This window comes from Biomphalaria glabrata, chromosome 14 (assembly GCF_947242115.1).
Source record: "Biomphalaria glabrata chromosome 14, xgBioGlab47.1, whole genome shotgun sequence".
Taxonomy (NCBI): Eukaryota; Metazoa; Mollusca; class Gastropoda; family Planorbidae; genus Biomphalaria; species Biomphalaria glabrata.
In genome coordinates this window covers 37,420,802-37,434,435 of record NC_074724.1, presented here as the reverse complement: position 1 = coordinate 37,434,435, position 13,634 = coordinate 37,420,802, and positions in this window count along the sequence as shown.

Here is a 13,634-nt window from a genome sequence, read left to right as displayed (position 1 = left end):
TAGATCAATATAAAGAATGACGAGCGCTATAAAACAAGTAGATCTAGATTTCCAAGGGTACGCTATTCTGCCTCAAAGTGGCACACTGGGTGGAAACGATTACTTAAGGAAGTAATTAGGCTAAATGAATAGCAAAACAAAACTGTGGGAGTATACAAGGGAATGCGAGAGCTTTCCCATTGCACGGTGCGGAGTTTAAAGTTTCCACGTCCCTGTCGATAATCCATGTGCCGTTCCTCAAGGGACCGTTACAATAATGGCGAGTCCTGCACGGTTAGCTTGGTAAAACATAGGGAAATGGCGGGGTGTTCCCGGTTTGCTCGGCCTTCGGCCATGTATTCTAGTCCATGCGATCGGAAACAGCAATGTCTTACATAGGCATTGACTTGGACCTCTTTCAGACAGAACGGTTTGTTCAAGCAGGCTTCGGCTCAACTCTTTTGACAATCACAAGGATCTAGATTTCATTTTCTATACCCACACCATTCGGACACGCAAGTCAAATTGAATAAAGTTTTCGCCGCTCTTTGTAGATCTATCAAGATATGTCAATGATGTCACAATTAAAATTCTACATTGTAAAATCATAGATTGTTTCTTGATTAAATTTGAATTAAGCTATAGGCCTAAAAAAAAACTCGTCTTTTTATATTTTTTATCAATTTATCATGTTCCGTCAAAATAATATTATGAAAGAAATTTTGAGAAATATTGAAATGAGCAGAGTAGTTAAGTAATCCTATCAGACCTTGTGGTCTATTTTGGGCTAATGTTGAAAAGGTTATATGTTTCTATGGCCGACGGTTAACTAGCATGTCATGTGGCCAGCACAACGATCAAGTTCTGCCATGTTACACGTTACATGTAATGCCCTCGAGGGGACAACTCTAGAATAGTTCTGCAATGTTACACGCTACATGTAATGCCCTCGAGGGGACAACTCTAGAATAGTTCTGCCATGTTACACGCTACATGTAATGCCATCGAGGGGACACCTCTAGAGAATAGTTCTGCCATGTTACACGCTACATGTAATGCCTTCGATGGGACAACTCTAGAATAGTTCTGCAATGTTACACGCTACATGTAATGCCCTCGAGGGGACAACTCTAGAATAGTTCTGCAATGTTACACGCTACATGTAATGCCCTCGAGGGGACAACTTTAGAATAGTTCTGCCATGTTACACGCTACATGTAATGCCATCGAGGGGACACCTCTAGAATAGTTCTGCCATGTTACACGCTACATGTAATGCCCTAGAGGGGACAACTCTAGAATAGTTCTGCAATGTTACACGCTACATGTAATGCCCTCGAGGGGACACCTCTAGAATAGTTCTGCCATGTTACACGCTACATGTAATGCCCTCGAGGGGACAACTCTATAATAGTTCTGCCATGTTACACGCTACATGTAATGCCCTCGAGGTGACACCTCTAGAATGTTCTGCCATGTTACACGCTACATGTAATGCCCTCGAGTGGAAAACTCTAGAATGTTCTGCCATGTTACACGCTTCATGTAATGCCTTCGAGGGGACAACTCTTTAATAGTTCTGCCATGTTACACGCTACATGTAATGCCCTCGAGGGGACAACTCTAGAATGTTCTGCCATGTTACACGCTACATGTAATGCCCTCGAGGGGACAACTCTAGAATGTTCTGCCATGTTACACGCTTCATGTAATGCCCTCGAGGGGACAACTCTAGAATAGTTCTGCCATGTTACACGCTTCATGTAATGCCCTCGAGGGGACAACTCCAGAATAGTTCTGCCATGTTACACGCTACATGTAATGCCCTCGAGGTGACACCTCTAGAATAGTTCTGCCATGTTACACGCTACATGTAATGTCCTCGAGGGGACACCTCTAGAATAGTTCTGCCATGTTACACGCTTCATGTAATGCACTCTAGGGGACAACTCTAGAATAGTTCTGCCATGTTACACGCTACATGTAATGCCCTCGAGGTGACACCTCTAGAATAGTTCTGCCATGTTACACGCTACATGTAATGCCCTCGAGGGGACACCTCTAGAATAGTTCTGCCATGTTACACGCTACATGTAATGCCCTAGAGGGGACAACTCTAGAATGTTCTGCCATGTTACACGCTACATGTAATGCCCTAGAGGGGACAACTCTAGAATGTTCTGCCATGTTACACGCTTCATGTAATGCACTCGAGGGGACAACTCTAGAATAGTTCTGCCATGTTACACGCTACATGTAATGCCCTCGAGGGGACACCTCCAGAATAGTTCTGCCATGTTACACGCTACATGTAATGCCCTAGAGGGGACAACTCTAGAATGTTCTGCCATGTTACACGCTTCATGTAATGCACTCGAGGAGACAACTCTAGAATGTTCTGCCATGTTACACGCTTCATGTAATGCCCTCGAGGGGACAACTTTAGAATAGTTCTGCCATGTTACACGCTACATGTAATGCCATCGAGGGGACACCTCTAGAATAGTTCTGCCATGTTACACGCTACATGTAATGCCCTCGAGGGGACAACTCTAGAATAGTTCTGCAATGTTACACGCTACATGTAATGCCCTCGAGGGGACAACTCTAGAATAGTTCTGCCATGTTACACGCTACATGTAATGCCCTCGAGGTGACACCTCTAGAATAGTTCTGCCATGTTACACGCTACATGTAATGTCCTCGAGGGGACACCTCTAGAATAGTTCTGCCATGTTACACGCTTCATGTAATGCACTCGAGGGGACAACTCTAGAATGTTCTGCCATGTTACACGGTTCATGTAATGCACTCGAGGGGACAACTCTATAATAGTTCTGCCATGTTACACGCTACATGTAATGCCCTCGAGGTGACACCTCTAGAATAGTTCTGCCATGTTACACGCTACATGTAATGCCCTCGAGGGGACACCTCTAGAATAGTTCTGCCATGTTACACGCTACATGTAATGCCCTAGAGGGGACAACTCTAGAATGTTCTGCCATGTTACACGCTTCATGAAATGCACTCGAGGGGACAACTCTAGAATGTTCTGCCATGTTAAACGCTTCATGTAATGCACTCGAGGGGACAACTCTAGAATAGTTCTGCCATGTTACACGCTACATGTAATGCCCTCGAGGGGACACCTCCAGAATAGTTCTGCCATGTTACACGCTACATGTAATGCCCTAGAGGGGACAACTCTAGAATGTTCTGCCATGTTACACGCTTCATGTAATGCCCTCGAGGGGACACCTCCAGAATAGTTCTGCCATGTTACACGCTACATGTAATGCCCTAGAGGGGACAACTCTAGAATGTTCTGCCATGTTACACGCTTCATGTAATGCACTCGAGGGGACAACTCTAGAATGTTCTGCCATGTTACACGCTTCATGTAATGCCCTCGAGGGGACAATTCTAGAATTTTCTGCCATGTTACACGCTCCATGTAATGCCCTCGAGGGGACACCTCTAGAATAGTTATGCCATGTTACACGCTACATGTAATGCCCTCGAGGGGACACCTCTAGAATAGTTCTGCCATGTTACACGCTACATGTAATGCCCTCGAGGGGACACCTCTAGAATAGTTCTGCTATGTTACACGCTACATGTAATGCCCTCGAGGGGACAACTGTAGAATGTTCTGCCATGTTACACGCTACAAACGGTTCGAGATGTGTAAAGAGAAGACAAATCCGTAACAGTGCAAGTTATATTTCACAACGAGGATGTCTACATACATACATAGCTATTGCAGGTGAACAAAATCAATGGGCAAACTGCCTTTACGTTTTCCTACTTAAGTCAGGTACCCATTTTGAGATGGCTGGACTCAGGGGCGTCCTAAAAATAAAAAAAATTCAAATAGTCTACCATTCTTTTCTGGTATTTGAACCTGGGACCTCGATTCGAAAGTCAAGCCCATGACCGTTCGGCCATCACATCCTCCCCTCCCCTCTTCCAAAGAGCAGAGTAATATGTTTCAAGAGTTGATATTTCGCTTTCAAAACTTAATATAATTAAAAGAGGCCAATACGAGATGCGCATGTTACATTTTAGCAGGTCTATATTCTATTTCTTGGTCTACAATTCTAGAATAATTAGAAATCTACTTGATTAGTAGTAGGTGGGACTTAACTATTGTAGCCTAATATGGTGGTCTAAAGTAAAAAAAATAAAAATAAAGTTCCCTTTTAGATCTTGCAATCTATTGAGCAGATGATGTAAAGGTAATCTGTTTCTCTGGCCCATGGTTAACAATAAGGGTGTCATGTGGGCAGCACAACAACCAACTGAAATGACTTTTCCCCAACTATTGTCAGGTACTTCTATAAGAGTTGGGCGGAATCAGGCTAAATAGTAGTAAAGCATTCAAACTTTATTATAGCGGTAAAATATTTCCACTTTATAATAGCAAGTGCTTGAATACTTTATATTATGTCTTTGGCAGCATACACATAGCTTCAGAAAGAATGGTCAATTTCAATTGGAGAAACAGAGGAGTGATTTTTAATTCAATATTTATAGTCAATATTTTATAACTATTTAATCTACTGTGCACCTTTTATATTAGTAGAATATGTAACTAATCATGAACAGAATTAACTACAACATTAAATTGTCTGCTTGTATGTTTATATATTCAAAAATAGCTGTAAATAGAAAATTGTTAAGTATTTAAAGACCAGTAGTTCTTCAGTTACAAAAAATATTCCTTACATATTTAGTTTAAAATTTGTGCTCTGTGTATTATTGCTTCTTAAGTTTTTACCATTTACCTGCACCTGTACCAACTGTATTTGGTTATACTATTATTTATATGAATGTAGAATGACTTATTTAAAGAATCACGACACATAACCTATGATAAAAGCAGCACTAAGCTACCAAGGTTATTGAGAGAAGAGTAAAAAAGTAAAGTTCTCCTTTCAGACCTTGCAATCTATAGGACAGATGACCTTTATATCATATATGTGGCCCACGGTTAACAAGGGTGTCATGTGGCCAGCACTATGACTAATCTCCTTTACTTTCACCAACTAATGTCAGGTACCCATTAGAGTTGGGTGGACTCAAGAGGTGCCCAAAGATACTGAAATAAAAAATCACAGAGAAGAAAATATGAAGAAATATAGACATGTCCCTTGTAGAAGTCAAACCACTAAACTGACACGGCACCATTGTCTCGCCGTGACCAGGTATCATTCTAACACTCTCTGTCCCGCACTCCAAAAAAAAAAACAAACTTTTTTGAAGTGCTAGTAATTAGATTAATGACACAAATGAGCTACCTTAGTGCTGCTATCATTATATGTAACAGTGTTACAGGTTATGTTAATTTATAATTTGTTTTAGCACTCAAAGCTTCAATGTTCATTAATGTTTTGCGAGAACCGTGATCACATTTAGACGACCACAGTAGATGTTGAGATGAGATCTGTATACTACTAAATTGTTCGTCCAGTTTTGTTGTTAATCATTTTTACTAAGTCTACACTAGAAACTCTCTAGACTTAAAGACACATAGTGCAAGGAAATGGAACACAAAATGCATGCACACAGTTAAAATAACAACATAAACAGAAGAAGACATAAACCAGACTTGTCGATTTTTTTTATTTTAAAACTCAAAGTAAAAATAAAAGACTTAAGTATATAGGTAAGTGTTACTGAACTGTTCTAGGACTAAATATTAACCCATTTATGCCAAAGGTTGAAATGTGTTGAGTATTTTTCTGCATGAAATTCACATATGTTTTGTAGAAAAAATTTAAGAAACATGAATTGGAAGAGAACAAAAAAGCTGTATCCTCTTCCATTTTTGAGTTATGAGTTGCTCCAAAATTAGAACTCTAAGCAATCCACTACAACAATAAATAAAAGTATTACCTGCTGCTGAGTGTGATTTCACAAATAAGGTAACATATTATTCATAACAAAATGTTTTGTTTTTATAACATTGCGCACACTGTGCTTTTCCTGTTTGACATTCAGGTTATCATAAAATGATTCATTGTTGTGCTGTTCAGAATGTCTTTCTTTTCCGCCTAGGTCAGAAGGCTGGCCATGGTTCTTTAAACAATAACATGCAATAAGTCACCAACTCCAGAAGATCCACAAGCTTCTTATAATGTGTTTTATGTAAATGCCATTTATTTTGAGAAACAAGTTCAAAACATAACAATGAAGAACTTGATTATCATTTCCAAGGAATGATGCCTAATATTTTCATCAATGTTTTTATCAGCTAAGGACGCTAACATAGTAATGGCGACCTCGCCCGCCAAATGGTATATTACCGATCTAGTGACAATCTAGTGATTCTAGTCTATTTATTATTAACACTTTCACCACTAAACAGTTGTCAGAAACTATCTATCCCTAAGACAGGCTAAGTCGTACGAGAAGGGATATAGAATTATAGTATAGATCTATAACTTATAACTTTGAACGTCTTTGTATCAGTTATTTTAAAAAATCAATTTTATGACTAAATTCACAGGAAAAAACTAATTAGTTAAATTAGATCTAAATCTAATATTAATTATTTCGATAAACTGACCTAGATACAGTGTGAGTGATACATTACGTCATTACACTCATTACAGTATTTACAGTTACTAGATCTAGTAGATCTAGATCTAGCTAGAATTCTAGTAGAATCTAGAGTCTAGTTGTGTCTAGATCTATATAATATATTATATAGATCTAGTAAGTAATGGGCAAAAAAAATGGATCAGAATCTAGATCTAGATCTAGAGTATTTTTCTAGAGTCATTACTTGCCTCAATCATTATTTATATCCATATTCTACAGCTGAAACATTAATATTCCCATTAGAATCTTATTCTATTAAAGCCTACACATGTTCCATTTTGAAAAAACACGTAATTTTCTAAAAATCTTAAAAATCTATTCCAACATGCTGCAGACACCTAAAAATAACTTCACTATCGCTCTTCTAGGTCAGAGTTAGTAAAGGTATAAATAGATATTTAAAACTAGCAGTGCGTTCGTAAACGAAACAACCCAAAATCGGCGCCTCTAGTCGGCGCCTTCGACATAGAGGTCACGCTCTAGTTGTCTACCCTCAGTGAAGTCCAGAAGGGCGTCGGCGCCCTAGGCGCCATTATCCCATTGGTGGTTAGAAAGGCTTTTATCTAACTACGTGGGCCTCCTCACCCCTGTCCTGTCTGAGGGCTCCCAACGGTAGACGGCCATATCGATTGACTGGGCCAGACCGGACCGTGACGTGTACACAGCGCACCTGGGCCCCACTCGCTACAAGTGGCCGAGAACAGTGCAAACTGATGGGAGCTTGTCTCATATTCCTACACTGTAACCGCCACTGTTCCATGCAAGGACCGCCACTCCAGCTAACGGGACACTGATGACGGCACCCTTGTGGAACGGCGTGACGGACTTTTTGGAATGGGTTCCGGGCGTTTTTTCCATCCCAACCCCGAGTGAGAGAAAAAACAAAAGCTCACACAGGGAAGCCCGGCCGGGCCTGGTTCGCTACACGTACTTAGACTATCTAGTTTCCACCACTAGACGTTTCCACCGGAGGGCCACGCTGTGGCGACGGGTAGCTGGAATTTCCTCCAGCTAGTTGACTACCAGTAGCGGCGACTCCCGGCCACTCTAGTTGTCCAATGGTTAAATATTGACTCTATAGCTTGCCATGTTTGTATTTCAGACGTCAATAAGATAAACTTCTTGCGGAAGTAATCTTTTTTGTAATTTGTATTTATAATTTTAAGTTCTCACTTTCTGGTCTTCGTTTTAAATGCTCTAAATTTTAAATTATCTCGAATTATGTAATTTGAGATCGATCTAAATATGAAGGAATACTAACAAAACAAATATTGATCAATAGTTTAGTCCAGGCCCTAGCATTGAAGTGCATATCACTCGAACAGGCGGCCACCATGGGCGTAGCTAGGAATTTTTCATCGTTGGGGGGTCGAGGGCTTGACCTCTTTTGAGGCCTCTGTATTTTGCGTAATATTTATTTATTTTTTTTATGTAAAATACACACTAACTTGGGTGTCCTCTCAAGTGGGGGGCCCGTGGGGATTTTCAAATACTCCCTCCCCCCACCCCCATTTTTTTTTACAAAGCTTATATCAACTCTGTCTGTTTGGTCAAAAAGTTTTGTAGTTTTTTTGTTCAAAAAGTATTTTTTTATGTGTTCTTGTTCATATATTAATTTTTAAGATGGGAATTTCAAGTCACTGTCCACTGAAGGAAAACCTAGATCAAAGTCAGCGCTATTGTGTCTCTAGTGCAGTGTTTCCCAAACACTTCGCACGTTCTGAGTATTTAGCGAAACTTTTCGCTTATTTGTTTTTCACTTGGTGGCCTTAATATGGATTGTGTATGTGTGTGTTTATATTGTTACGATCTTCTCTATCAGGCCTTCTGCAAACACTGCCAACAACACAACACATCTAAAACAACTTGACTACAAGAGCTTCAATAAACAAAGTGGCGGTTTAATGACAGATTACAACAACAGCCAATAAACACAATTGGCTACACTAACTGAAATGCTTTTCTTCACAACAGAACTGCCTAACTAATCTCTACAAGTCTCTCTAGCTCGTACAGCTACATCTTCGAGGACTCTCAAGGTACTGCACAGTTTTTCTCTTGCTGTCCTGGACTCAACTGTCCTTTCTTTACACTAGTTTAATAACACACTCTTACATAACACGCACAACAATAGGAGGTTTCTTACCAAGGGGAATAACTCTACACACAAACACATACACATCAACACAATGTCAACATCTCTAATTTTTTCTCTTTGTGTTTCTCTTCCTCTCTCTCTCGTCGTTTGGTATGCTTTGATTCTAGTATCCTCCCTTTGTTTCTACAAAACTGTATTTAAAAAAAAATTGAAGATAGCATTAGGGGCACGAATATTTATTTGTACAATGGGCTGAAGGTGACTAAAGATTCTCTCTTTCTCTCTTTAGGCACTGGAAAACATTGAAAAAAAAAACATAACAAAAACATAAAAGTAACATTTTTAAAAAGCAACAAAAAAAAAACAACAAAAAAACAAAAAAAAAACAACAACAAAAAAAAAAACAAAAACAATGTTACAAAGACATTTAAAAAAAAACAACTAAAAAACAAAACAAAAAAAAAAAAAAAACGGACAGAAGCTCAACCGTCTTCCTCCATCCCTGTCTATCCTTTCAGAGACAAGCCCCTCCCATTCTTTTATGTTTGTTTTCTAATCGCTTTCTCTGTCTGCCTCTTCTTTTTCCTGGTATTGTTCTCTGAATGAAGGACTTTGCAAGTACTGAGGACCTAATGGTATTGCCATAATATATTTTTTAACAGTGGTCAGCAGGCCTTCATTAACCTATTATAATGTCTTGAATTACTTTCCTACGCTCTTGCGCGCGCTCCATTGGCTTCCCGTGAAAGCGAGAATCGATTACAAGGTCGCCACACTTTGTCATCAGTGTATATATAACAATGAGATGCCCTTGTACCTTAGCGAACTGATTACTCCATATGTCCCCCAGAGAGCCCTGCGCTCAATGGACTCACCGCTTTTAGTAGTGTCACGTTTCTCCCTCAAAAGCTACGGTCTGCGTGCTTTTTCAGTTCACGGCCTACATTTTGTTTGTTAACAGCGCTTTATAAATAAAATTATTATTATTATTATTATTTCCGACCCAGTGCAGTCTTGCCAATGTTGACACTATTTTGACGAGAAACTCGTGCGCTAATGGACACACGCGATGGCTGTGTTGAAGCACGGAGATACTTTTGGGCTGTATGACACGTTGCGGGGTTGACTGCAGACACTTGGTACTAGATTGACACGTGATATGACGTAATTATTTTCCTTTTTGAAGTAACGTTTGTAATATGTAAGATAATTTTTATCGACCCAATCAAATGAAAATTGTTTGTCTAGAACTGACCATCTCAAGTAACTACTGTAACAATAACAATATAGATGCACGATATAGATACACATACGAATACAAGTGTACAAATACACATTTTTTTCCCCAAAACTATCATTTTTGAGTGTTTCTCCTGCCCTTAAAGTGGCCAAGTAGACCCAGTTGCGAACTGCATATTTTGCCACAAAAAAGCAGGTTCTCTGGGGTCTAAGTTCTTTTTTTTTTTGCGTCGACTGCGCCTGTCTTATCTGATGAATTACAGACGTTACTTCAAAAGAAAATATAATTACGGCCTGTGAGAATACAGTTATGCTAGTTAATTAGTGATTTAGTATTTGCTAAGTCATAGCTTTTCCTGGCTGATTCAGACAACCCATTCCATGCTCTAGTAACACTATTGAAAAAGGAGCACTAGTACACATTTGTCCTAGCATATGGAACAAGTAATGTGTTTTACCCATCTGTCTTTCTAAGTATTTTATTATGTTCTGTTTTCAGACAAGATAATTTTTATAGACCCAATCAAATGAAAATTGTTTGTCTAGAACTGACCACCTCAAGTAACTACTGTAACCATAATAATATAGATGCAAATACGAATAAGATTCGCACACGGAACACATACATACTTACAACCAGCGCTCTATAAGTTAGACTTCTATGTACGTCTCGATGACGTCAGATGACCTTTCATGTTCCTTTTGTTTGTTTTTTTACATTTTTATCATCGCTGACATATATATAGAACACTAAGGCTTTTTACATACGAATGACAAAACAGTTCATAACGATACAGTACACACACACACACACACAAGCTGACCTATTCTATGGCTGTGCAGCTGGATGAGTCAACCTTGCCTGGTATTGGTAATGTTGCATTAATTTTTTTGGGTCGCATGGACATATGGTCATTTTATTAGGATCAAGCTTCACTCCCCCCTATATTATTTTCGAGCTCTGCCAAGCGCATTAAATTAGATCCATTGATTTCTATTTCCAAAAGACTTTTAGGCTAAAATGTCTGTAAAAGCTAAGAAACTTTTAAAAGGTAGATTTAATTGAAAAAAAATTATTTTGGGTAAGGACGATTTTGGTAACAGGAATTTCTATTGGCACAGATAAAGGCAAACAATTGAAGACAAGACCTCACTAAATGTAGCAGGCCTATATATAGCTGGATAGTCCATAAATTAATAAAATTAAATTAACCATTTAAAAAATGTTCCACTTAATAAACAAACATGCTCAAGCCGATTGACGGACTTGGACTTTGCTGATGATGTTGCACTACTCGGGGCTACAAATAAATGCATTCAAGAAATGACGGAGAGCCTAGACAGAGAGGCACCCAAAATTGGCCTCCGCATAAACTTGGATAAGACTAAAATTATGCGAGTGGGATATAAGGCAAAGGGTGTCCCCGTCAGACTTGGCGAGTCAAAGCTTGAAGAGCTGGACAAGTTCACGTACCTTGGCAGCATCATAACAAATGATGGAGATGCTTACCATGATGTAGCATGTCGAATAGGAAAGGCAGGGAGCATTTTCCAAAGGCTGCAGCCTATTTGGACTAGCCAAGCCATTGGACTCGAGACAAAAATACACCTTCTCAACACAATCGTCATTCCAACTGCTACATATGCATGTGAGACGTGGAAGTCATCTGTCAAAATTGAGAAAAGACTAAATGTGGCTCAACAGAGATGGCTGAGACGGATTTTGGGAGTCAGTTACACAGACCGGATCTCAAACAAGGAAATCCTTTGCCGAACTGGGAGTCGAACACTTAGTGAGGTTGTGACTGAGCGTCGCATGAGGTTTGCGGGACATGTTCTACGTCAAAATGAATTACGCACACCAAGAGTTGCGATAACATGGAAGCCAAAACGAGGAAAGCGCAAACAGGGACGTCCTCGTATTACCTGGCGACACACCTTCATGGAGGACCTCAGAACAGTGGACACCAGATGGGAAGAGGCTTCAGACATTGCCAGTGACAGATCATTATGGAGACAGCTTGCCGCCCAATGCGCCGAACGGCGCGGGAGGACCTAAGTCTAAGTAAGTCTAAGTCTAAGCTCAAGCCAACATATGTGAAACACAAACATACATATGCAATAAATAATATATCACATTTATTATTGTGCATAGTGTGAGCTATGAAACTACGGATGGCTGCCTGGTCGTGGGATATTGTCTAGTGATATGTGGTCTGGAAAATCCCGGGTTCAAACCTTTCCTGACATCCCGTGGGAGTTTTGTTAATCCTCAATATAAAAATTAGGAAAGGTAAGATTTTTAACTGGAACCATGATACACCTTCTTTTATGCAAAGACCGGAGGCCAAGCCGGGACACTCCATATTTCTATTATACCAGCCTTTAAATACAATAAGTTATGTAGTCATGAATGCATCAATTCAAGTCTCTATACAGTATCCTGTTCACCAAGGCTAACGAGCCCCATCTGCCTGAAGCTTACTAGTTTGTGCGGTCTATAATAATATTATCAGAGAGTCGACTTCTGTGTCATCTCCATCAAGTTGAATATAAATAGATATAAATATTTATTTATTATACTGTAGTAAATCCAGTGGCGGACTGAAAGGGTTAATGTGTGTGCGGCCTACTGATACACACGACTCAGGTCAATCACACAGGTCAACGGGTGTCGATAGACAAGGGACAGTACTGCTAGTTCACGCAAGTATGACCTGTGTTGTGGTCATGTGATCAAGAGCCTTCACGGCCGAGAGACACGGTGTGTAACGAGAGACAGTTGAGTCCAGAACAGTAAGGCAGTAAGGACTGTGGTACCTTCGAAAATGTAGCTGTACGAGCTAGAGAGACTTGTTAAGTTAGGCAGTTCTATTGTGTTAAAGCATTTGAATTTGATGTAGCCAATTGTGTTGAATTGGCTGTTGATGTAATTGTCATTAAACCGCCACTTTGTTACTAGAAGCTCTTGTTGTCAAGTTCTTGAGTTAGATGTGCTGTGTTTTGTAGTTAAGTAGTGTTTGCAGAAGGCCTGGTAGAGAAGATCGTAACAATACTTTAAATGATCCGAGTACAATAAATATCTATAATTTAAATGACCAGTACTCATTGCGCTATACATTTAGTATCACATCCATAATTCTTGCACAGTTGATTTTCTACAGTTGAGGGCATGGTATGATACCCCACTAAGAACCAAACCAACTTCCACCGGACTCAAATATATGAGCCACACATGAATTAGACTGGTTGTTAGAGTGATTGTCAAAGGCTATTTGAGATATATGCCATTAGGAAGCAGATATAGGTAGTGGATTGCTTATATCCATTACCACTTCCAACAATTACAACTTTGCGGACCTTGAGAATAATTTATTGCTTAACTATGCAATGTGATTCTGACTGAATGAGAGTGGATTTGAATGCCTGGATCATATAATTTCAACTGTATAGAAACATAGTCTCATATTATTTTCTTTCATGTGTCAGAGTAGCTCAATGTATACAAATTGTATTTTATTATGACTAAATAGAAATTTTTATAAAGAATTTTTTACTTCATTTTTATAGTGGTAAAAAATATAATTATCTTAAAGTAGTTCAAGACTTTATTTTTGTGATATGAACACAAGATGTTCTAGATAGTGATCAACACTAACATTGTGTGAGCCTACAAACGAACAAACACAAAGTAATAACTAGAGAACCA